General features: G+C 42.7%; 1 long non-coding RNA gene across 2 annotated transcripts in view; it reads right to left on the bottom strand.

Moving 5' to 3' along the window:
• Window positions 1-22,521, bottom strand: part of LOC129626771 (uncharacterized) — a 55,854-nt gene extending 33,333 nt beyond the window's left edge. Inside the window, exons 1-3 of one of the 2 annotated variants that reach the window (XR_008702195.1) lie at window positions 22,177-22,521; window positions 19,660-19,782; window positions 15,239-15,300 (exon numbers count right to left, since the gene is read on the bottom strand). This is a non-coding gene — a long non-coding RNA (uncharacterized LOC129626771). Of the gene's footprint in view, window positions 1-15,238; window positions 15,301-19,659; window positions 20,117-22,176 lie in introns of those variants that run through there. The other variant, XR_008702194.1, reaches the window with a different exon arrangement.
• Between the last annotated feature and the right edge of the window lie 4,636 nt (window positions 22,522-27,157).

The following is a 27,157-nucleotide window of genomic DNA, read 5'->3' on the forward strand; positions in this document are numbered from 1 at the left end:
ATCACTGACTCAATAGACATGAATTTGAGTAAACTCTGGGAGTTGGTGATGGACATGGGCCTGGTGTGCTGCAGTTTATGGGGTTGCAAAGAGTCGGACATGACTGAGCGACTGAACTGAACTGGTGGCTCAGATGGTAAAGAATTTGCCTGCAATGTGGGAGACCCAGGTTCAATTCTTGGGTCAGGAAGATCCCCTGGAGAAGGGAATGGCTACCCACTCCAGTATTCTTGCCTTGAGAATTCCCATGGACAGAGAAGCCTGGCGGGTTACAGTCCATGGGATCGCACAGAGGGACTAACGCTTTCACTTTTTTTTCTTTCAAGAGAGATATTATCATATAGATAATCTCAAATCTCTGATTTTCTTTTTAGGCTAAACAACTTGGGTGTATTTGCAAACTCTGATAAGCTGTTGAAGAAAGACAAATATTTGTGAATTACCTTACAACTTATTATGACCATTAGTGTGTATGCTCTCTTTTTGCCTCGATGGGTCTGCAGTGAGGCCACCTTTCTCCTTTCTTTCTAAAATAGTCATTCATTATTTATTGATTCATTTGTTGTTCTTCCCACGAGCATGTAATGAATATTTACTGTGCTACATACCAGGCTTCCCAGGGGGTGCTAGTGGTAAAGAACCTGCCTGCCAATGCAGGCGATGTAAGAGACATGGGTTCGATCCCTCGGTCAGGAAGATGCCCTGGAGGAGGGCACAGCAACCCACTCCAGTGTTCTTGCCTGGAGAATCTCATGGACAGAGGAGCCTCGCGGACTACAACAGTCCATGGAGTTGCAAAGAGTTGGACATGACTGAAGCGACTTAGCACCCATACTGAGAAACATGATGTACAAGACCAAAAATCCTCTGCTGCCAACGAGCTCATATCTAACAAGAGAAATTAGATATGTCAGCAAAAGAAATGGAGATGAAAGTATGAACACATAGACCTGGGTACTGTATCTGATGGATGGACAGATGGCTGACAGCTGAGGATAACTGCTAGGTAGAGATACATATGAGACATCCGAAGGGTCTCTGACTCTCCTGCAGTAGAAAGGTGGTCAGGGAAGCTGAGTGTAGGTGAAAAGGACCATTCTGCCAGCCAGGCAAGGGCAGGAAGGCCTTCCAGGCAGCACCACAGTCGTGCTCTGGAACCAGCACACGGGCCTGGAGCTGCAGTGTCAGTAAATCGACTTATGCCTCAGTGTAGTCTGAAGAGGTAAGAAAGTTTTGATAAATCTGGTAGGATAAGGGTTATAAATTGGATTTTTTTTTTTAAGAGTGAAACCAAGAGACTCTGTGATAATCTAGAGGGGTGGGATGGGCTGGGAGGTGGGAGGGAGATTCAAGAGGGAGAGGACATATGTATACCTGTGGCTGATTCATGTTAATGTATGGCAGAAACCAACACAATACTATAAAGCAATTATCCTTCAATTAAAAATAAGAATATTTTTTTAAAAAAGAAGGAAAAAAAGGAGTAATAAAGCATCTGAAGAGATGTGGGAAAAAAAGAGTGAAGCCAAGAGAAAATAGAGACCTGGGAGGATTATGAGGGAAAGTGGAAGGGTGTTAGAGATTAGAGGTCCCCCTACTCTGAGCCCTCGCTGTCTCATCCCCTGTTCACTTACAGACTTCTTCTCCCAGCCCCCTCAGCTCCTGGAAGCAGCCAGCTTAATTAAATCTTATTAGTTTTGATCTAAAACCATGGTGATTATTGAATTCCCTAAAATTTCAGGGTTGCAAAAGTACTTCCTTTGCCTGTATGTGAATGTTCTGACTAGCATTGTTCACGATAGCCAAAAACTTAACTCGTGGTATATTTATACCATGGAATATTCTCCATCATAAAAAGGAACAAACCACTGATACTTGCAATAATATGGATGAACCTCAAAAACATTTACTCAGGAAATGAAATCAGATACCTATTGTATGATATATGTATCGACCTATTTTTATGGAATTTCTAAAAAAGGAAAATCTATAGAGAAAGAAAGCATATTAGTGATCATCTGTGTCTGAAAATAAGAGTGGGAATCTATTGCAGATGAGTAAGTGGGGACTTTTGGGGTGATGGGAATATTCTAAAACTGAATTATAGGATTGGTTGCACAAATCTAAATTTACTAGAAATAATTTAACTATGCACTTACCACAGGTAAATTTTATAGTAGGTAATAAATTATACCTCATTTTTAAAATGTACTACCCACTTCCCTATTCTTTTAAGAAAATATATCGAGCATTATTAAACTCTTTTCTTCAGAGTCATTGCATAAATATATTGTTATCGGTATAGTGGAATGATTAGGTGCTAAACTGTGATCCCTAGCAAGTTACAAAATTGCCAAAGCCCTCAGATTCCTCATGTGTAAAATGAGAACAGGAACTTCCCTGGTGGTCCAGTGGCTAAGACTCCAAGTTCCCAGGGCAGGGGGCCTGAGTTTTGTCCCTGGTCAGGGTACTAGATTCCACAGGCCGCAACGGAGACCTGGCACAGCCAAATAAATTAATTAATTAAAAAAAAAAATGAGGAATCACTTCACATCAGTTTGAATGGCTATCACCAAAAGGCACACAAATAACAAATGCTGGTGAGGATGTAGAAAAAAGGGAACTGTGATACACTGTTGGTGGGAATATAAATTGGTGCAAATAGTATAGAGGTTTCTCAAAAAATTAAAAATAGAACTACCATATGATCCAGAAATTCCACTCCTGGGCATATATCTGAAAAAAATAAGAATACTAATTCCAAAAGAAACATGCACCCCATCATTCACACCAGCATTATTTACAATTGCCAAGATATGGAAGCACCTAAGAGGCGATCAACAAATGAATGAATAAAGAAAATGTAATATTTATACGCAATGGTAACGACTCAGCCATAAAAAAGAAAGAAATTTTGCCAGTTATAGCAACATGGATGGATTTGGAGGGCAGTATGCTAAGTGAAATAAGTCAGACAGAGAAAGATAACTACTGTATGGCATGACTTACATGTAGAATCTAAAAAATACAACAATATAACACAAAAGGAGCAGACTCACATATGCAGAGAACAAACTAGGGATTACCAGTGGGGAGGGAGGAGTATTACAGGGTTGGGGAAGCGGATGGTACCCACTATTGGACATCAAGATAGGCTACAAGGATGCATTGAACAACACTGGGAATATAGCCAATCATTTGTAATAACTACAAATGGACTGTAACCTTTAAAAACTGTCTAAAAATGTAAACATAAAAAAGTAAATTAACATTAAAAAATTTAAAATAATCACCATATAATTCTACTTTTTGATTATCAATTCAAAACAAACTTAAATTAGGTTGAATCTAAATGGGAACCATATCAGTAAAACTTGGAAGTTAGGAAAGCTCTCCATGAGGCAAGAGACCAGAATGTAAAAGAAAGACTTGTGTTTAATGTTTACAACCCAGCCATTTTCTCCTACATAAGAGCTTTCAACACAGTGGACTCATGACTTCTTGGCTACACCAGCCCAACCAACTCAACTGCACAGAGAATTGTTTGGGGAGAAAAACAAAATGGAGTCTACAGAGCTAATAATTGTTTATTCTTATGCTATAAGACCAGCTCAAGTTTGGACCAGGTGAGATACAAGAAGTTTGCTAAGAAAACTCCCACAGAAATTCAGCCAACCATTTAGTCAATAATATTGATTTGTGGTGCCATCTACATAATAGAGTGTCGTGGTTAAGAACGTGGGTTTGGGAAGCAGACAGAACAGGGTAAGATCCTGGCCCTGCCTTGTTCACTCTGCAGCCGTCATGAGCAAATGACTCCCCTTGTTTCCTCACCTATAAAATGGGACAACTGCGGTGGCTGCCTTGTGATGATAGAGGTGTTGTGTGCAGTGCTTAGAAACCGGCTCAGTTAGTGTCATGCTGAGCTAAGTACAATAGGTAAATAACAACAGTGAACGAGATAGACATGGCCCCACCTGGAAGAAACCTATGCCCTCACAGTATGGAACTAAGATCCTACATGCCGAGTGGCAGGGCCAAGGAAACAGTAAAATAACACACACACATGCACACAAAACACAAAATCCATGTGATTATGAAGAGGGCAGAGTTGGTGTCGACAGGCAGAGAAGGGAGAGATTTGTGGTGTAGAGGGAGGGTTTAGAGTTGTTGATGGTGAGGAGGTTAATGATAAAAATGGTGATAGTTTTATTGTCCTCGTTGTTGTTTGAGATAGGGAGACTAGAAAATGTTTTAAGTGAAGAAGGAGGGAGAAGCCACTGATTCTGAGAAGGGATGAGTACACAGAGAAGTCTAACCCAAAGCATGAAACTCACTCTGATAGAACAAAGGGCAAATATGCCCTTTTCCTTGAGGGCAGGAGGACTGATGAGAGCAGAGTGTAATTTAAGCACGGAATGGGCAAGAACCTGAAGGTCTTTTCTTCTTTTTTTCTTGCAGTTTTATATTCTATTTTATTTAATGTTACTTTTTGAGAATATTACAATTTTTTCATCATGATAATTTTGATGACTGAACGATATTCTGTAGCATGAATATATCATAATCTTTTAAAGATTGCAGTATAGTTGATTTACAATGTTCTTAGTTTCAAGTGTACAGAAAACAGATTCAGTTATACATATATATATATATTAAGATATACATATCCTTTTTCATATTCTTTCCCATTACAGGCTATCTCAAGATATTGAGTAGAGTTCCCTGTGCTATACAGTAGGTCCTCATTGTTGAAATATTTTATATATAGCAGTGAAAGTGAAAAAGTTAATTGATCAGTCATGTCTGACTCTTTGCAACCCCATGGACTGTAGCCCACCATGCAACTCTGTCCATGGAATTCTCCAGGTAAGAATACTGGAATGGGTTGCCATTCCCTCCTCCAGGGGAATCTTCCCCACCCAGGGATTGAACCTGGGTCTCCTGTACTATAGGCAGATTCTTTACCATCTGAGCCACCAGGGAAGCCCAATATATAGTAGCCTGTATATGTTAATCAAAAACTCCTAATTTATCCCTCGCCCCCACTCCACCCCTCAAGGCACTCTCTTCTGATGGCTCTGTTTTCTCTGTGAAATTGTAGATCAGGCAAAGTTGCTGATGGCATTAGAAAGATCAGAAGGCTCTTCAGAAGCTTGCAGATTTGAAATAATCCTTGTGAGGAGTGGGAAAGCAAGCTCACCAGGACTGGGAAGAGGTGGCCAGGCAGAGCTGAAGGTTCACGCAAGGCTGGACACAGCAAACTCTGAGTAGTATTCAAGAACTCCCTCTCCAGCAGCCCAGGGAGAGGTTGTAGAAGGCAGAATCGGAAGGACCCAGTGTTTGGGTTTTTCCTGTTGAATGTGACAAAAGGAAAAGGGGAAAAGGATCTGGCAGCAGAGCGATTAGAGTGTTTAGAGGAAATTCAAACCAGACCAGGGAAGAGCAAAAACGGAAGTAGAGAGATTGAGAGAAAGTGACTGGGGGAGGGTCTAGAGACTCTGGTATTTTATTTTCTGATTTCAGAGGGTAAAGTTCACAACCTATCAGCAAGAACTCTCTGAAATTGGATCGAGAGGGTGGTAGGCCCCTGAGATAAAGAGTTATCTGAAATGGAGGGAATTTGCTCTTAAATCAGGACATATTAAATGTCAGGCATTAAGCTATGAATTGTACACATGGACATAGAAAGGTATTTAGCCTTCACAATAAACATAAAAAGGATTATTACTCCCATTAAACAAAAATTGTGCTCAGGAAGGCTATTTGCCCATAAGCTACATGGTTTGTCAAAGATTCCCTTGGATTCAAACTCTGTTCTTACCCTCACCCCCAAATCTTAGCATTATTCCCAAACTGCTCCAGAAGTCATTTGTTAGAAATAATTCAACTCCTTCACATATTTTTGAAACTAGCTTTAAAAAATTATTTAAACATTCAAGCCCTAAAAATGGCTATGTGTAAAGAAAAGTAAATCTCCACCACTCTAAGTTTCTTAAATTATCCTTCTAGAAATTTCCCTGCACAGATAGGTATATGTGTGTTGTGTATATATATATTTACATAAGAAGTGCCAGATACAGTTCTTCACCCTCTTTTTCAAATGTAGCAATATTTCTTAGTAATATTTGTTATAGCACACTTCTTCCCTTTCAGACAAGCCTAATATGTCTGAAAAAGTGAGTGTTAGTTGCTCAGTCATGACCAACTCTTTGTGATGCTGTGAACTGTAGTCAGCCAGGCTCCTCTGTCCATGGAATTCTCCAGGCAAGAATACTGGAGTAGGTAGCCATTCCCTTCTCCAGAGGATCTTCCTGACCCAGGGATCAAATCTGGGTCTCCCACATTGCAGGCAGGTTCTTTTCACCGTCTGAGCCACCGGGAAGCCCAATATTCCTGAGGAACCATAAATTATTTAACCCTACAACAGATTTTAGGTTACTTACAAAACTTTTCAATTACAAGTAAAGTAGCAATGATTACCTCCTATATATGCTTTTTTCCATCTGGAATTGAATTTGGGAGTAAGAATGCAAATTACCTCAACATTATTATTAATATTGCCATTATTTTTGAACTTGACAATGCTGCATGGCATGTGGGATCTTAGTTCCCCAACCAGGGATAGAACCTGCACCCCTGCATTAGAAGCCTGGAGTCTTAACCACTGACTGCTAGAGAAGTACCTCTTCAGCATTATTTAATAACTAAATTGTATTCTATCTCAGTGATTTGAAATGCCCCCTTTTCTCCTATACTGTTCTAAATTCTGAAATGAATTTTGCTCTATTTCTGTATGCCCTGTTCTCTTTGCTTGATGTATATATTCATGCATCATTACTAAATAAACTGTTACACTTAGTAGTTTTATAAAACATTTTGATATCTGTTATGTCTACGACTCCCTCATTCCTTTTATTTTCAAAATTTCCCCAGGGAAATTCCATTTCATTGAATAGATGGACTAATTTAGAGATAGGTCTCATTCACACCTTAACAAGACAGTAAGAACTAGAGGGACTCAAGGAATCAGAGATTTGAGAGAGCGAGAGGGGTGGGGCACGGGAAAAAGAGGGAACATTCAGATGTTAATTGGCTCAATGAGCCCACACAGATGCTAGAGGTCCTGAAAGAAAGAGGAGAGGGAAGAGTTTAAAGAGAGAACGAGGAAGGCAGGAAAGAAGAGGCTTTCACTCCCTGTCCCTGAGATCTGGCTTCTGTTCTCCCCGTTCCCCTGTCTGGGTCTTGACAAAGACACTGGAATTCTGGTTCCTAAACACAATGGACTCTCAGGGCCCTGGGCTAGTCCCCAACATGTACAATAGCAGTGCTTTCGCTGATACCCTCATTAAGTTGTAAGATCAGAACCAGTTTGAATGACTGCAAACCTCAGCTCCTTTTTGAGTTTAGTTCATCTCCCCAGGCCAAAAGATCCATCCAGTCTGCAGGTGGGTGATGTCTAGATCACACATGAGAATCTCTGCCTTGGCCTTCAAGCATCCTTCACTCCTCTGCATGTTCTCCCTTTTCCTAACATGCGCTCCACATTGTCTTTTTTCCTTTCCCATTTGAGTTTCAGAATGCTACAATGAAGTATTGGGGGAAAGGAGGTGTGTGGGGAACAGGCTGAGGGAGACCCAGAGGGAAGAAAAGATTCCCCAAGAATCACCAAGTTGCCATACTACATAATCTCCCTGAGTAAATAGCTCTCTACACTTTGGTACGCAAAGTCTGGAAGCATAGGTCTCAGTACCTGATGGATAATCAAGTACTGAATGGTTTGTTGCTTCTAAATCAAAATTGCGGTCGCCATTAATGACAGCCGTAAGTTACCCTAAGGAATTCATTTCTGCAGAACTTGGCAAAGACAAAGTTTGCTATAAATAAGTATAGTTTCATCGACATTTGGTCTAGGGCAAGTAAATTACCCAATGAGGTGATTTATACATTCATTCAACTTAACTCTCTGATAGGAAGCTGAGCAGCAGTGCTCTGGTCATTGGGTCTGATTTATGTCAAGAAAGTGTACAAAAGAAAATGGAGGTTCCCTATCTCACTCTTGCTCTCTCCTGATCTCCTGTTACTATATAACAGGCATCCTTTTCCTTTAATTACCTTCTTCATGGCTTGAGAGCTTTGATGACTTGATTAAGCCTTGCAGGGCAGTTCCAGTCCCTACCCAGCTGATTAATTAGCCCAAACCTTATTAACTTCCTAATTCTGATCAATAAGGCACTGATGCTAAACTGTGCAAGGGCAAACTAAGGAGGCAATTTTATTGCAAGACACAGAGTCCCTATTGGTTTTTTTTAATCATCTTTTTTTTTGTTTAATCTTACTTTTTAATGCCAACCAGGTTGGAATATGGTAATTCAATAATAGTCCTATGCAGACTACCCACTTTCCAATCACAACCACTTTGCTTGCTGCACCAGCACTATTTGATGGCACAACTGGGGGGACTTTGCTTAAAAATGCAGGGTCTCTGTTATTCAGGATATTGGATAAGAGTTGCTTACGGCCAGAGAAAGAATATGATGAAAACAATGATGCAGTCATTTCTTCCCTGCAGGAAAATGACAAAATGTGTAGCAAATCTTCCAATATCCTACACCAACACTATTCAATAGAAATATTTTGAATTTTCTAGAAGGCATATTGAAAAAATAAAAAATTAACTAGTGAAATGAACTTCCCTCCCCACTTGTGCTACCGCCCCTGGTAACCACTATTCTATTGTTTCTTTGAGTTCAGCTTATTAAATTACACATATAAGTAAGATCATACAACATTTGTCTTTTTCTGTCTGATTATTTCACTTAACATAATGTGTCCTCAAGGTCCATCCATGCTGTTACAAATGGCACAATTTCCTTCTTATTATGGCCAAATGATATCCCATTGTATGTATGTGTATATGGTTGGTTGGTTGGTCGGTTGGTTTAGTCGCTAAGTCGTATCTGGCTCTTGCAACCCCATGGACTGTCTCGCCTGCCAGGCTCCTCTGTCTTTGGGATTCTCCAGGCAAGAATACTGCAGTGGGTTGCCATTTCCTTCTCTAGGGGATCTTAATGACCCAGGGATCGAACCCGGGTCTCCTGAATTGCAGGCAGATGCTTTACCAACTGAGTTACAAGGGAAGCCCGTATGTGTATATATACCACATTTTTTAAAACCCATTGGTTCATGGGTGGGAGATATAGGTCAAAGGGGACAAGCTTCCAGTTATAAGATGAATAAATTCAGGGGTTCTAAAATGTACAGCATGATGACAAGGGAACTGATCCAGGGAACCCCACTTTGAGGACCACTGTGGAACTTGGACTGATTTCAACCCATCTCCTTCAGGATATAGAGATCTGTGCAGATGTGACATCCCCTGCCACCAAGACAGGCTTGTGACTTCGCATCAGTTCCATTTCCCTCAGTCACTTTTAGAGCCTGGTCTAGCTTCAACCTTCCAATTGTCCCCCAAATCACATGAAATTCGGAAGTTTAAAGAAAAGACTAGGGACTTCCCTGGTAATCCAGTGGTAAAGAACCCACCTTCCGATTTGATCCCCGGTCAGGGAACTAAGATCCCACATGCCACTGGGCAAGTAAGCTTGCATGCCACAACTGGAGAAGACTTTCAGCCACAATGAAGACCCAGCATAGCCGAAAAAGTTTTAAAAGGAACAAATAAAGAATAAAATAGATTTTACTTTGAACTTTGAAATCATTTCAGCTCTTTGCATGAGCTGATATGTTGAACTACTTAGCTTGTTGGTGGTCTGTCTCCACCTCGAAGGGCAGGGTGACAACCTCTACTGAAGCCTCTGAGAAAGGCTTCACTCACTCCCCTGCTCCGATCCCTCCTCTACCATCTCAGGTGACTGCTCCCTCTTCCCCCACACCCCTCCTCACCTTCCCCTCTCCCCCACCCCCAACCCCTCACAGCAGTTTTCTCAGGGTTATTTGAGATGCTGTATCTCAGAGCTCGAAGCCCTAAAACTTCCCACTGCATAAAACATAACTGTCGGGACTTGCCTCGTAGTCCAGTGGCTGAGACTCCACACTCCCAATGCAGGGGGCCAAGGTTTCATCCCTGGTCAGGGAACTAAGATCCTACATCCAACAACTAAGTGTTCACATGGGTCAACTAAAGATCCTGCATGCTGCAATTAAGACTCTGTGAAATCAAATAAATAAATATAAATATGTACAAAAACATAACTCTCAATTTTTAGGTTGTGACTATTTTTTAAGTTGACAGGCCCTTCCTTCCTATTCTGAAGATTGAAAAAAAAATGATATATTAAAAACATAATCTTTCTGGGATTTCCCTGGCAGTCCAGTGGTTAAGACTTCACCTTCCAATTCAGGGGATGTGGGTTCAAATCCTGGTCAGGGAGATAAGATTCCATATACATTGTGGCCAAAAAAGCAAAACATGAAACAGAAGCACTATTGTAACAAATTCAATAAAGACTTTTAAAATGGTTCACATAAAAAAAAAAAAAAAAAAAAAACCTCATAATCTTTCCACTTTGAAAAAGCAACAGAAAAGCTCTTCATAAATACCAGTGATGCTGAGATAGGTCATTAGGGTTTATCAACAGCTATGCATTGCTCCAGAGAAGGCAATGGCACCCCACTCCAGTACTCTTGCCTGGAAAATCCCATGGACGGAGGGGCCTGGTGGGCTGCAGTCCATGGGGTCGCTAGGAGTTGGACACGACTGAGCGACTTCACTTTATTTTTTCACTTTCATGCATTGGAGAAGGAAATGGCAACCCACTCCAGTGTTCTTGCCTGGAGAATCCCAGGGACGGGCGAGCCTGGTGGGCTGCGGTCTATGGGGTCGCACAGAGTCGGACACGGCAACTTAGCAGCAGCAGCAGCAGCATGCATTGCTCTCTCCCAGGTGCAAAGCACTAAGCACAGCTGCTTCAGGTGAAGATGACCATCCTTAGAATAACTCAGAAATAGGATCGGCCCAACTCCCACCCTCCTTCCAAATGTTCTCCCCACTTTGCAGCCTGATAGTCACCTCAGGACCTTTGTCAACAAGGCCAGAGATGCAATCAAAAGTGCCCCTCCAGAGTCATGTTTTAAAACTCTTCACTGGCCTTCACAGCTTACAAACCCTTGTCTAATTCTTTTTTTACATTTAATTTATTTTTAAATGCTTATTTTTTATTTATTTGGTTGCACCCAGCTCTTTGTTGCAGTATGTGGGATCTAGTTCCCTGACCAGGTATCAAAGCCCGATCCCCTGCATTGGGAGCTCAGAGTCTTAGCCACTGGACCACTAGGGAAGACCCTCCCCTGCTTAATTCCTGTTTTTTATGTCTTTCCCCTTCCCGACCATCTATTTTTGGAACTGCTTATACTTTTAGACTTGATCAAGGCAATCCCAAACTCTGTCATTAGCAAATGTGTGACCTTAGGCAGGTTTCAGAACTTCTCTCAGCACCTTGGTTGTTAACAGCTTTAAAATGAGAGTCAGCATCTTTCTTGGTGGCACCCAAGCAAATGGAGATGAACATTCCTAGAGGTATTGAAAATTCTGCCTCCATCGACCTGTCCCACAGCCTAGTCTTCGAACTGGAGTGTAACCACCCCTGCAGTACACAAAGACTTTTCAGACATCCTGTGACCTTGGATGGTCTTAAAGGAATTAAGTTCCACATCCTTTACTTCCATGGTTACGGAGCTTCCCAATAGTCTGACAAAGGAAAATGCCACTCTTAACTCAATCCAAACTATACTCTGATCATTGCTCCAGGACATAAAGCCCTCCTAGGGCCCCAGAAAGGGACCCTTTTTTAATGACTACTCCAGTCACCTATCTTGCATTTCCTTATATTCTCCTATCTAGTCACACCTCTATTAAAGGAGAAGCATAGCCTTAGGGCTTCCCTGGTAGTTCAGATGGTAAAGAATCTGCCTGCAACACAGGAGACCCTGGTTTGATTCCTGGGTCAAGAAGATCCCCTGTAGAAGGGATAGGCTACCCTCTCCAGTATTCTTCCCTGCAGAATTCTATGCACAGAGGAGCCTGGCAGGCTGCAGTCCATGGGATCACAGAGTCAGTGAGCGACTTTCATTTCACTTCATAGCCTTAGAAATATGGTGTTTTGGTTTGCTTTGGGTAAATTTTATTTTAAATCTGCTGCTGCTGCTACTAAGTCGCTTCAGTCGTATCCAACTCCGTGCGACCCCATAGACGGCAGCCCACCAGGCTCCCTCGTCCCTGGGATTCTCCAGGCAAGAACACTGGAGTGGGTTGCCATTTTCTTCTCCAATGCATGAAAGTGAAAAGTGAAAGTGAAGTTGCTCAGTCGTGTCCGACTCTTAGCGACCCCATGGACTGCAGCCTACCAGGCTCCTCCGTCCATGGGATTTTCCAGGCAAGAGTACTGGAGTGGGTTGCCATTGCCTTTTCTGGATTTTAAATCTAGGTAGACTAAACGGTGGGATAAAGACAACTTTTGTTTGACTTTGCTTCTTCCAGATCATTTGTCACAGAATGCCTCACTCCTGTTAGACAGTCCAAGAGAGTAAGGAAAGGAAGCATTAAAAGGGATGTTAAATGCTAAAAAAGACCTCTGATCATTTAAATACAAGCAATTCTTAGATAGTGCATGTGTGCTCAGTTGCCCAGTCATGTCCAACTCTTTGTGACCCCATGGACTGTAGCCTGCCAGGCTCCTCTGTCCATGGAATTTTCTAGGCATGAATACTGGAGTAGGTTTCCTTCTTCAGGAGATCTTCCCCACCCAGGCGTCGAACCGGCATCTCTTGCAACTCAGACAGATTTTTTACCACTGAGCTACCAGGGAAGCCCTCTTAGATACTGTGCAGAAGTTAAAAATAATGTTAGTTCTCTAGAAACTGACAAGAAAAGTACATCCAGACTTATGGTAAAAATGAAAAACCTAACTGCTACACAGTTATGTGCAGCATGATCCAATAAGTTTTTGAATGACTCTACAAAATAAAAGCATATGTTGCCAATAGGGTCTCTATATGTATGTAAATGCATTGACAAATTTCTTGAGAAGTGAGAAGGACAAAGGAGACTATTGCTTTACCTGTATTGAGTAATTCTCAGTGAGAATGTATGCAAGAATTATTTGTGTAAATAAAGCAATATTTAGAACAGAAAAATAAATACAAGCAATTCTTTTTCAGTTATTCTCCATATTCAATCCTGGACTCAACACTGTGGGAACACATTTAGATATAAAATTTAAAATGTGAACACCCTAGAGAAGGAAATGGCAACCCACTCCTGTTTTCTTGCCTGAAAAATTCCTTGGACAGAGGAACCTGGTAGGTTGCAGTCCATGGGGTCGAAGAGTCGGACACAACTGAAGTGACTGAGCAAAGCACTTTAAGAAACATATATTGGGCGTGGTCAATGGGGATATGAAATACTAGGGATATAAAACAAAATGTTGTCATACCTCGGGAAAAAAAGATGTGAACAGAATACCCACAGTTTTCCAAGATTAATTTACGGAAAGTGTTAGTCTCTTAGTCCTCAGTCATACCTGACTCTTTGTGACCCTATAGACTATAGCCTGCCAGGCTCCTTTGTCCATGGGATTCTGCAGGCAAGAATACTGGAGTGTGTTGTCATGACTTCCTCCAGGGAATCTTCCCAAGTCAGGGATCTAACCCAAGACTCCTGCATCTCCTGCACTGCAGGTAGATTCTTAACCCACTGAGTCACCTGGGATTTCAAAACAGCAAAACTCCGTAAATTGGGTAATAAGCTTGGCAGGGCTGTGAGGGAAAGGGTACCCTCTTACATTGCCGAGGGGAGTGTAAACTGGCACAGCCCTCTTTGGACCACAATTTGGCAATATCTGTCAGTGTTACACATATTTAACCACATCTGGCATGAATCCAGCTGTCCTTGCACACAAGGGAATGGAGGATGGGCAAGACCATTCACTTGTCTTTTGCTGCCTTAATTACGTTAGCAAACACCGGAAAACAACAGTCCATTGGTTGGAGATAAACGAAATAAACTATGGCATGTCCACACAATGGAGTACTATGCAGTTCCAAAAAAGAACGAGAAACCTCTGTGTTCTGATTGGAAAAGGTTTTGAAGACATGTTGATAAATAAGAAAAGTTCACATAGAAGAAAATGCAGAGGAAATAAGACATACATCTGTATTTGTAAAAAGAAACTCTGGAAAGACATCTCAGAAGCTGGTAAAAATGGTTGCTCATGAGAAGTGAAAAATACTTCACCATATATATTTACTGTATATGTACTTTGCTTTAAGTTATGTGAATGTCTTACGTAGTCAAAAAATTTAAAAATTAAAAGGACTCTGCAGTGGGATGCCTGTGTGGAGTCGCAGCTCTAACTTGGGCAGATTACTCTTTTCTCTGTGTTTCAGTTTCCTCATCTGTACAAGGGATTGACATGATAACAAAAGCCACCATAAAGTATTTAGAACAGGGCCTGGCACATCACATTTTTTGAAGGCAAAATTTTAGTCAGGGTGTTTCAAGTTTTAGAAATAAAATATAATCCTATTTTCAGAAAGGACTTGATATCCATCATACAATGAGTAAAAAAAGTACTACTGTATTTGAACTAGTAGTGTTCTAAGTATTTAGAAAATACTGAATTCACACTAAAAGCCTGTGTGATAGGAATTATTATCTCAGAAGTTTGTTGCCCCAAAGCATACAATTAATTATGTCTGTTTCTAACATCCATGCTCTTAATTACTACACCACTTGCCTGTCAGAAAAGAAGAGGTAGGTTCTTCAATTTGTAAAAGCAAGTAAATTTTCAAATACAACAGCTTAAAAATCTCCAAGCCTAATTACCATATTGGGCAGCATTGTAAGGCTAATACTCTGCTTACAAAGCAATTATGACTGAATGGGGGTGGGGTGGGGTGGGAAGTAGAAAATGTGGGCTTTGCTTTTCATGTAGTGAGTGCTGTCTTTAAAAACAGCAGAGTAACTGTCAATAGCAAGGAAAAAATTGACATGGAAAATAACAGAAAAACTATTCAATAACTTAAAGAGAATCTCAGCCAGAAAAATACTCTCAAACTCCAAATGAACTCCTAGTAGTAAATGTAAAATGAAAATGTTATACTGTTCCTGCTTTGATAATCAGGTACCCTCAAGTGGAAGATAGAAAATTCCAGTTCTTCCATTTTAAAATTTGCAGCTACAAGAACTCACAAGAATGGTATTAACAGTTTCACTTACAGGGTGCTTTTAGTGAAAAGGCATTGTCCTCTTTTCTTCAACTACTCTGCATGAAGTGTAACCTGAAATTAAAGATTTCACAATGAGAGCTTCCTGAAGCCTGAGCTCTTGCTTAGATTATGTTCATGTTCCTCTTGATTGCTCTACGTGGCCTAGTCAAATAAACCAAAAAACCTCACGTGACAATATCTGAAATTAAGGCAGTGATTTTTTTATCTGAAGGATATGCAGCCCTCATCCTATCCAGTTGCTCGGGCTTTCACCTCGTTTGGTCTGGCACAGAAATTAACTTCATTTTACAGCTCATCACACTCAGCATATGCTCCAACAAATGGATTCCTGTGTCCAGAGACCAGTAAAATCCCTGTCTCCCTTGGGGATTCTGCTATAGCACTTGTTCGAGGACATTAATGGATGTCCTAACCAGTCCATGGTTTCTAAAGCAATGACAACTCAAGGTTATACTCTCAAAATGAGACATGTTCAATATAATGGCTACAAAACAATTGTATGTGAGTAGCACACACAAGACATTCTTGGTGATGTCAATCATACATATTGCTTCTTTTTCCAATATGAAATTTAATGGGAATTCTTATTTTAAGAGGCATTTTAAAAATCAACAAATCAATCTCTTGTAAGAAGCCTTTTGCATAAGAACCCAATGTTTGCTCAGAGGCATTGCAGGGAAACCTAACTAGAAATGTGTACCAGGTAATTGATGAAAAAATGGCCAAGATGATAAACTCTCTCAAAACTTATGTCCCAAGCTCCCCAAAAGGTTCCATTATGATCTCCATCAAATTACTTCAAATGGAAGTTCAGCAACTCTGTCTTTTAGGCAAAATATTTTTAATAACCTGGAGTTTATTGTTCCATAAACTAAATTGCTCAGTAAGACAGAAGAATGGATGTATTTCAATACAGGAGTTGTGATTTTAAAATGGAAAATGTTTAGAATAAAGGGACACTTCCCAAGACAAATGGGAAAGAAAAATACAACTTGGAATTTGAGAGAGTGAGCCAAAAAGTCTGCATGGCAAATCATAGAACATATTATAAAACCAAAACACCACACTTGTCTCATGGAAAGGCAGGCCAGTGGATTAAGGTAATGCTGAGTATGAAAGATACACTAACAGAAATAGACCAAAAGTAAAAAGAAATGTTCATTTGACTGAACTAGAAGGAAGTAGATGATATTACCCTATTTATAGCTTGAGCTAATAGGTATGAATAGAATTTTTTTACCCAGTATGGACACACTTCTAATCAACTTAATTATTATTGTCTAGCTTTCACTCAATGTCCATATTGTATATTATAAAACCATAAAAGGGCACCCGAGTGTGGATTTTTCATGTACGATTTTCAATTACTACAATCAAACCAGCATGGGATTCAAAATTAAAAATAGTTACAAATATAGGACTGCCCTGGTGGTCCAGTGGCTAAGACTCAGTGCTTCCAACTCAGGAGGCGTGGGTTCAATTCCTGGTCAGGGAACTGGGTCCCACATGCCACAACTAAGACCTGACACAACCAAATAAATTAAGAAAAAAAGCAACAAACATGTAAAAATGAGCTTATCAAAACACCATTGCTCAGTCCAGTTGAACTGTCTTAGATTTCTGGGTGCCCAAGCTCTCCAGAGGATGGGAGAGTACAGAGAGCAGCCACCAGTACATTGTCCTGCATCTCAGACCCCCTCACTACCCCCTCCTTTGGTGGATGGAGGTTCCTAGTAAAATTCAGAACAGGGTTATCTGAACAGAAAGGGACAAAAATTATACACACACACACACACACACACACACACACACAATTTGGGAAATACAGAAATGGTAAAAATTATTATCAGACTCACTGTTTTCTCCATCTTTCATTAAGAGTGTAATAAAAGACAAAAAAAAAGGAAAGGAGAGAATGGAAAAAAGTAGATCTATCAGGTAAATGCTAATAAAAAGAAAGCAGATATAACAAATATTATCAGACAAATTAGGACAATCAAGGCTTAAAGTACTAAAAGGGCCAAGAGGAATATTCTATATTCATAAAAGGTATGATCCACCAAAAATAAATAACAGCCAGGCAACTTTACATACCTAGTAACATATATTTAAAATAAGTAAAGTAAAACCTGATAGCAAGACAAAGTTATTGACAAACCCACAGATCAAATGCATACAAAAAATATGCATGCAGATGATTAAGTAACACAATCCAATTAACAGACTTGAATTCATAAAGAAGCCTTTTTTTACCCAACAAAACATTACACATCTTTTTCAGACACTCATGGTATATTTTGCAACTATTAGCCATGTATTAATTAGGCAGGTAAAAATGTCAATGCATTCCTCAAATTAGAAGTTTATATAGGCCACAGTCATTGACTATAATGTACTGAAATTTGAAATTAGAAGTTAACCAAAAAGAGCACCCCTTCCAGAAAACTTTTTTAGTATGTCTTGGGAGGTCTGAGATTTTTGCGAAGTTTTCCTCTGCCCCACACCTTGTTTCCTCCCAGGTTTTGTTTGTTTGTTTTTTACTATTTTCTTATTTTGAACTCTGGCACACTGAAGGCTTTGTCCATGTTAGTGATCTTTGTTCAGGGCGCTGGATAACTTCCTGTGCTGAGCAGTCACTGCTGCCAAAGCCCCCATTTCTGTGGGACACGGAACTAGGAGGCACGTGGGATGAGAGAGTTCCTGAGTTGAGAGGGGGGCAAAAACTGTGTGTACACCCACGTGTCCAGGAGCCAGTGGCTGAAACGAGTCGCAGCGACCTCACCCTAAGAGGCGAATGCTACGGACCACACAGCCCAGTGGAGCCAGAACCAGCCGGGAGATCCCAGCACCCACAGAGGTGGACAGAGATGCCATCAGATCGCGGCCGGAGGTCCCCATAAGATGCTGGAAACTCGGGCCTCGAACAGGATGGAACCCGAGCCTTAAAACATGGCCCGGCCCACAACGCCCTTTTGACGATGCCCTGGCCTGGAGCCCCAAACACCCCAGGAGGACCCTCTCTTGTCCAGACTTCTCCCAGGGTCGGCCCTGCACGGGGATGAGCCTGGGGTCCCTGCGGTGCTCACATTTCTTATTGTTCTGCTTTTCCTGAATTACATCATTCGATCAATCATGGCGTAAGGAACGTTCCTTCTAGATCTGCTTGGAATTGTCCTGCTTATCTTACTCGAATTGTACACTATGATTAAAAAAGAAAAAAAGAAACCGGTCGCCCCATCTCAGTGTGCAGGTAGAGAGCCCCGAGTTAGACCTTTCCTCAAAGGGAGGGTCTCTAGCTGCCGCCTGGGTGGCTCCCCAAAGTTAGGAGACAGCCAGCCCAGCCTCCAGGGTTAGGGCGGTGAGGCGAGTTGGGGGCGGGCCAGAGTGCAGCCTGGATGCGGGTGTAGGAGCTCGGATGCCCCGGGCTGCGCGTGGAGCAGGGAGAGGATCCGCGCCCCCCTCGCCTCCCGGGTTCTCACTGCAGGATGCGCGCTGACCCCTGCCTCGCTTGCTCGCCCTCCCCCTCCCTGGCCCCTGGCGGGCGGCTGGGCTTCCCACTCACCGGGGCTTGGGGGCTCCGGCAGGCGCGGGTGGAGGGGAGGGGGAAGGAAGCCCGGTGTGGGGTTGGGGAGGGAGAGGAGAAAGGAAGAAGGGGGAGGCTGAGGCTCCCCATGACCAGAGGCTCAGTTGAGGGCCACCTGTCGTCAAGGCCATTGTCACGACCCCCCGCCGCCCCCCGCCACGCCCAAGCAGGGGATGGGGAGGGGCCGGTCACTTGGGACGGACATCCATCCCTAAATTGGGTCTGGAGCCCCGCCTGTCCCTGTTCCTTCCAGAACTCCCAGCCTCACTCTAGATGCCTGGTCTCTTGGCCGGGTCCGTCCTCCCTGATAGGGAGACCTCTGGTAGTCCAGGTGAAACCAGGGCCACGCTTTACCCAAGAGGGCTCAGAATAATAATTATTGGTGGAGGAGACGGGGGAAGGGAGGGGCAGCTAGAGAAAAAAATTAGGAAAGTACTAACAATAGCTGCTGTTGCACTCTCCATCGCTGCAGAACCTGAACCTTACCATTTTCTTGCCTGTGTTTGGTCCAGTTGTTCCCGTCTAGAAACTGATTCGAATGTAAAACAATCTGGCATGTAGGCAAATACCTACAGGGATGCTCAGCACAGCTGTTTTTAATATTGAGAAATTAGAAGCTACTTAAACGATCAACATTGATTCTAAATCATGGCTCATCCTTTCAGTGGGATTTAATGTGCCCGTTTAAAGTCATTTTTACAGACGGATACTTTTGGTAAACAGTGTTCATTATACAGTAAGTGGAGAAGGCGCAGTTTACAAAACAGTTTCTGTTGAATAACGACCTACAGACGTAACCTGGATGGATGGAGACGGGAAAATGTTACCTGTAGGTGACTGGATGCGGAGTATCAGTTTCCTCCAAAGATGAGAGAAAACAATTACTTCAAAAATCTCGATTCTGCTCTTCAGATCCACTCCCAGTCTTTCTCGCTCGAGGTCTTGGAGTTCTAAGAAGTGGTGGCGGCTAGCTGCAGAACATCTCCTGCGCCCCTTCCCAGCCCTTTCCAGCCCCTGCCACCAGCAGGGAACTTAGGCTTCTAAAATATGCCCCTGGAAGGACCCCGGGAGGGGTGGAGCCGGCTGGCCGGGAGTCCGGGTGCCTCTGCTCCCTTCTTGCCCCTGACCCCTTTCCTCCCAGTTTGCTGAATTTGGGACGTGATGGGAAATGACAAGGCCAATGAAACGTCCTCCAATTTGGTGTTTCGGTAGAGCCCGAGAACAAATTTTCCCCCATTCCCTTGGAGCTCTCCACCTCAGTGATCTCTGGTGTTTCCACACCCAGAAATCACCCCGAGGTGATCATTTGCTGGTGGGAGGGACCACTGCAGGCGGGAAAGAAGGATCTCTGAGATTCAGAGCAACTCCCACCCAAGTCCAGAAAACCAGGGAGAGGTGGAACCCAGGGTGGCCACTGGCTCCCTTGAAGACCCAGCCAGGAGACGGTGTCCTGGCCATCTGTTCTCAGGTCCCTGGGAACAGTGATGTGTTCCTCAGAATCTACCACGTGCCCCAACCCCCAAAAATAAACAATTAGTCTGTTTCCACCTCCAGTGCCCCACCGGAGGCTGCTACCTGTTTCTTGAGTTTTCAAATTCTTACCAGCTTTGCACAGCAATTTGGCCTCTCTAAACAGGGCCCAAAAAGGAAGGGCTGACAATAGCAAATGTTAAGGGAGATTGCACCTTCCTTGAATGTTTGTTTATCTTATCCATGATAAAAATAGCGGAACCTCTTCATTTAACAGACAAGGAAACTGAAGCCCAGTGGACTGACAAGCCAGTCCTGGGGGTCAGGATAGCTTCAGCACATAAAGACAGCCCTGAAAGAATTTAAATAAGGCCTGCTAGGAGGGCTTCCAGGCTAATACCCCCTGCCTAGTTACTAACTTCTGGAAAATGGTAGTTTCTACCCATCTGTAAGCTCTGTACAGATACATACCTGCTATACAGAGTTTGGGTTCTTTTTTGGCTTCACATTAACATTGTGAGCTTTGCCCAATGTCATGCAGTAGGTTTATATAAAGAATGTCAAACATCCTTTGAAAAAAGCTCAACTTTATTGAACCACCCAACACTCCATTGTATCCACATGCCACCACCCCTGTTACTGGACATTTATGTTATCATGTTTTTCATTGTCAAAAACAGTGCTGCAAAGAACACGCTGGTTCATAAATCTTTGCATTTCTAACTCTCTACAGAATGGATTCCTAGAATTACATACATTTTTTAAAAGGCTTGAGACTTCCCTGGTGGTCCAGTGGTTAAAACTCTGCACTCCCAATGTAGGTGGTGCAAGTTTGATTGCTGATCAGGGAATTAAAATCTCACATCCTTCAAGGTGTGGCCAATTAAAAAAAAAAAAAACTTTCAGTGCCCAGTGCCTAACTGTCTTCTAAGAATGGTGCCAGATTATGCACTGTATATAGCAGAATGGATGTGCATTGGCTCTGATCACTGGCAAACATGTGAATTTGCTGAGTGTATAAAAGTGACAAGGTGTAGAAGCAGCCTGCTGGTGGCCATATGAGATCTTGCAGAAGCATCCCAGGATAGTGTAACTTCTTCAAGCTTATCTTAAACACATCCCATGTTCCCACCACCACTCCCATCCTTCACCCAACCCCCACCAATCCCCCATAGATTTCACCTGGCAGATCTGGGCTGTCACCTCTCCACCTTCCATCACAGGGTAAAAGTTCATCATGACTTTTCCCTCCTCGTGTTCACACCCGCTGTGCTTTCCCACTTGTTTTTTGGTTCTGTGTACTTGTCCTCCCCTCTCCATTCGGTCACATACCCTGGGTGGCTGCTCTCACTCTTCGGTTCCACGTGCACGGGTCAAGTCAGTTCAGTCTTTGCAACCCTATGGACTGTAGCCCACCAGGCTCCTCTGTCCATGGGATTCTCCAGGCAAGAATACTGGAGTGGGGTTGCCATGCCGTCCTCCAGGGGATCTTCCCCACCCAGGAATCAAACCTGTGTATTTTAACATCTCCTGCGTTGGCAGGCAGGTTCTTTACCACTAGCACCACCTGGGAAGCCACAGTAATGACAATAAAGGGATGGCCAGATCTCATCTTTCCTGTGCTCATTCATTCATTCAATAAATATTGAACCACCCTGTCATAAATATAGGGTACTATGTTTATTGGAAACACAGAAGAAAATAATAATGATGCTTATCTCTAGCATTTATTGAACACATACTAACTGCCTTAGCCATTAAGGATAAGGTTCAGTTCTGTTCAGTTCAGTTGCTCAGTCGTGTCTGACTCTTTGTGACCCCATGAACCGCAGCATGCCAAGCCTCCCTGTCCATCACCAACTCCCGGAATTTACCCAAACTCACGTCGATCCAGTCAGTGATGCCGTCCAACCATCTCATGCTCTGTTGTCCCCTTCTCCTCCTGCCCTCAATCTTTCCTAGCATCAGGGTCTTTTCAAATGAGTTAGTTCTTCACATCAGCTGGCCAAAGTATTGGAGCTTCAGCATCAGTCCTTCCAATGAATATTCAGGACTGATCTCCTTTAGGATTGACAGGTTGGATCTCCTTGCAGTCCAAGGACTCTCAAGAGTCTTCTCCAACATCACAGTTCAAAAGCATCAAATCTCTGGCACTCAGCTTTCTTTATAGCCCAACTCTCACATCCATACATGACTACTAGAAAGGATAAGGTTAGGTACATGATTTTACTTAATCCTTATATAACTCAATCTGGTAAATGCTATTATTTCCTGTATTTCACAGATAGTCTACAGAGACTAAAGTTCACATAACTGGTTAAATGGTAGCATTTAGATCCAAATCTAGGTGGTCAGCACTCAAAGCTAGACTCAAGAAGGGTGGGGAGTGCTCCAGGCAGAAGGCAGACAATCAGTGAAGGCCCTGAGGCAGAATGTAATCTGCCTTGTTAAAGAGACTTTCAGAAAGCTAGTGGCTGAAGCCAAGTCCTAAGGGAGATTGTTTCAGAAAGAGGCTGGAGACCTTGTAAGTTAAGGTTAAAATGTTTGGACTATAATCTTGGACTCTATTAAAAGGCCTCGAGCAAAGAAGTGATTTGTATTTTGAAAAGATGCCTCTGGCTAGGAAGGAAGGGATCTGGAGGAGCAGGAATTGATGTTAGAGCTATTGTGTCAGTTGGGGTGGAGATGATGGGCCTCAGGCTTCTGAGATGAAATGTATGAACTGGAGGTGAGGTGTGACTGCCAGGTAGGAACCTGGATAGGAGGTAGTGGGGCCATTTCTAAGTTAGGGATCTGGTGGGCTGTCAGACTTGTAGGAAAGATCTTTAGTTTAGTTGGACACTTGGCAAAATCAGTTGCCTCCAGGGCACACGGCACACAGTAGTAGGACTTCAGGTCAAAATGTAGGATGGAGATGGCAATTTAAAGAATCTGTCTGCCAATGCAGGAGCTACTGGAGACAAGGGTTCGATCTCTGGGTCAGGAAGATCCCCTGGAAGAAGAAATGGCAACCCACTCCAGTATTCTTGCGTGGGAAATCCCAGAGACAGAGGAGCCTGGCAAGCTACAGTCCATGGGGTCACAAGAGTCGGACGCAACTTACCAATTAAACAACTGCTGGGAGTTCAGGACACTGCAGAGACAGTGCGCAGTGGGAAGAGGAGGCAGGTCTCAGAGGAAACAGGAGTGTCCAGGATCAGGAGAGGGACCTGGTTTCACGCGCAGACTCACATCCAGTGGAGGTTAGAAGAGCCCCGGGGGTCAGGCTTGTAAGTTGGAAATGGAAGTAACTTTACCCCTCTCTCGGCTCCCCCAATTTGTGGGCTGACTGGCCATCCCCCTCTTGTCTCTGTTTAGTTTCAGCAGAACACAATTCTGAAGTGACTTTAAGGGCTCTCTTTGTCGTTTCTTTCAAATTTTTACATTTATGTCTCACATAACAAAAGAAAAGGGAGGAGGGCAGAATTTAATGAAAGAACACTTACATGTCATTGTATCCCCTTTCATTACTCCTATTTCTCTCCGTGTGCACAGAGTAGCCATGTAATTGAACATTTTACAAGATCTCTCAGAAAAAAAAAAATAATAATAAAAATAAAAAGATCTCTCAGGGACTTCCCTGGCGGTCCAGTGGTTAAGACTTCACCTTCTAATGTAGGGGGTGCAGGTTTGGTCCCTGATCAGGGAGCTAAGACCCCACGTGCCTCAGGTCCAGAAAGAAAACCAAAAACATAAAACAGAAGCAATGTTGTAACAAATTCATTAAAGACTTTAAAAATGATCCACGTCAAGAAAAATCTTTTTAAAAAATTCATCGAACTGCACTAACAGAAACAGTAAATCCAGTTCTGGGCCCTAATCTTCCAAAACACCAGTGTGCAAAGTCCTGGTTCTTTCCCTAGATCCCTCAAAGATGAATCTCATTGGGGCAGTACTTTTTCTCCAAAAAAACTGTCGCCAATCGAGTCCCTGCTGAGGAAGACACACAGGTGCTGAGATATCCAAATTCGGTGCTGAGTATTTATTTCATGAAGGAAGGACTGGAGGAAGGAAAGGAAAGTGGGAAAGAGGGAGAGTGTTGCCATAAAAGAGCTCACAGTTTGGTGGTGAAGATCTTTCAATGACTGAAGGATATTTGGTTAAGGGTGGTGATGTACTTATTTCCTACAAACATGGTTGAAAATGGATCTTTATGAGCTTTGATCACATAGGTGTGCAAATATGAAATGTTTGATATGAAGTGAATAACATAGAATATAAGGGCAGGGGGTTTGTGTTTGAAATGAAAAAATACACTTCAGTTATCCTGTATGCTATCAAAATAGTGTGTGCTGCATAGTAGCAATTCAAGGCAATTTCAGCATGTCTGGTTTTTAGCAGGCTTACTGCTGCTGCTGCTAAGTCGCTTCAATCGTGTCCGACTCTGTGCAACCCCATAGACGGCAGCCCACCAGGCTCCCTCGTCCCTGGGATTCTCCAGGTAAGAACACTGGAGTGGGCTGCCATTTCCTTCTCCAATGCATGAAAGTGAAAAGTGAAAGTGAAGTCGCTCAGTCGTGTCTGACTCCTAGAGACCCCATGAACTGCAGCCCACCAGGCTCCTCCGTCCATGGGATTCTCCAGGCAAGAGCACCAGAGTGGGGTGCCACTGCCTTCTCCTTTATCAACCAATTAATAAGGGAGTGAATGTTACACCCAGGGAATGCTGATGGCAGCATTAGCTATAAATAAATAAGCTAGCCATAAATAGATAAGCTAATATATATAAAATACCTAAATGAATAGACTTTTCCTCTATTGTTCCATGGCCTGAAAAGAGCACAGCTTTTCATTAGAGGAATCATTTGAAAATGTGGAAACTGATACTGCTGCAGCTCAGCGCTCTCTGCCCATTGATAATGGCCTTTGGATCAGCAGTGTGTGTGCGTGTGTGTGTGGGGGGGAGACCGATGTCCATTTACTTTTGCCAAGATTGTTATTGAATGAAACCTTTAATGGGGACATTTATGAGCCCACTCAGCTAAGAGCTCAGGGCAGCCTTAGAATAGTCTTTCCCTCCACCTTGACAGCTCTTAGAGAATCAATACAGGTAATATGTCAGTCGGTGGTCAGCCGTCCCATAAATAGGTAGAGCTGAAATGGAAACTGACAGGTAGCCACTTAAACAGAGGGTCTGGGGTAAACACTCCAAAAGCGAGGCTCCTCTCGGGAGCAGGGGAGTATCTAGCCCCCCTATCAGATAGGCAGAGATTAGGAACAAAGGCTTAGCTAGCAAGAAAAAAGCCACTTACAGCTTAGGAAAGGCCTTCTATCAGGGTAGTCCTTTTAGAGCCCCAGAACTCATGTTGGGTTGTCTATTTGTAGTAGCTATAGTTGGTCTCATTAAAAAAAAAAAATTGTGGTAAAATATACAGAACAAAATTTCCCAGTAACTTTTTTTTTTTTTTTGGCCAGGCCACTCACATTTTGTGAGATGTTAGTTCCCCAGCCAGGGATGGAAACTGTGCCCTCTGCAGTGGTATTGCAAATCCTAACCGCTGGACTGCCAGGTAATTTCCCATCTTAACCATTTTTAACTGTACATTTCAAGGACGTTAAGTACATTCACACTGTTGTACAGGCCTTACCATGATCCACTTCTAAAACACGTCATCTGGCAAAACTGAAACTCTACACCCATGACACATTCATCCTCTGTTCCTTACCACCCCAAAACCACTCTACTTTCAGCCTATTTTATTCAGCATCATGTCCTCAAGATTTATCCACATTGTAGCAAGTAGGAATTTCTTCCTTTTTAAGGTGGAATCTTGTTCCATTAGATATTAGATATACAGAGCAACTTTATCTACCCATCTGTTCACAGACACGGGTTGCTTCCAGCTTTTGGCTACTGTGTGGTCTCACTTCTGACCACAAATTCACACAGTCATCTTCTTTGCTGAAGTGAAGTGAAGTGAAGTGAAAGTCGCTCAGTTGCATCCGACTCTTTGCAACCCCATGGACTGTACAGTCCATGGAATTCTCCAGGCCAGAATATGGAAGTGGGTAACCATTCCCTTCTCCAGGGTATCTCCCAACCCAGGGAGCAAACCCAGGTCTCCCACATTGCAGGCAGATTCTTTACCAGCTGAGCCACCAGGGAAGCCCAAGAATACTGGAGTGGATAGCCTATCCCTTCTCCATTGGATCTTCTGAACCCAGGAATTGAACTGGGGTTTCCTGGATTTCAGGAGGACTCTACCAGCTGAGCTACCAGGTAAGCCCATCTTCTTTCCTAGACAGCAATTAAAAAACAAAAATAGGGCACTTCTCTGGTGATCCAGTGGTTAAGACTCCATGCTGTCTATGCAGGGGGCATGGGTTTGATCCCTGGTCAAGGAACTAAGATCCTTGTAGTATGGCCAAAATATTAAAAAGCAACAAAAAACTTGGAAAACCTTCCTGGAATTCATAGAAAAATAATGCTTAGTTTGGAGTACCCCAAGACTCCTCTCCCTCCACCCTCCACCCTGAGGGTACATAGGCAAGAGTGTGATTCTTATCTTCAGGCAGGTTTGAGAGACTCGGACTTCCGCTCGATAGGAACCCCTTTGCTACTGATCAGCCCCTTTTACTTGGGAGTTAGAACGTTGCAAGCTCAATAAATTGATGGTTAGTTGTATTAATATTTCTTTCAAAATATGAATTCTCAGTCTTGTAGTCTGTGATCTATTATGAGAAACTTAGAGGTCAGGCACTATCTCAGATTGAATTAAGTAAACAGCTGTAACCACAAACCTACTCTCTTCTCATTTGACATCTGAAATCAGTTTGGATACCTGGACTGATAGACCAATTGATGGATGACAGATG

The sequence above is a fragment of the Bubalus kerabau genome, chromosome 14, assembly GCF_029407905.1.
Source record: "Bubalus kerabau isolate K-KA32 ecotype Philippines breed swamp buffalo chromosome 14, PCC_UOA_SB_1v2, whole genome shotgun sequence".
Lineage (NCBI taxonomy): Eukaryota > Metazoa > Chordata > Mammalia > Artiodactyla > Bovidae > Bubalus > Bubalus kerabau.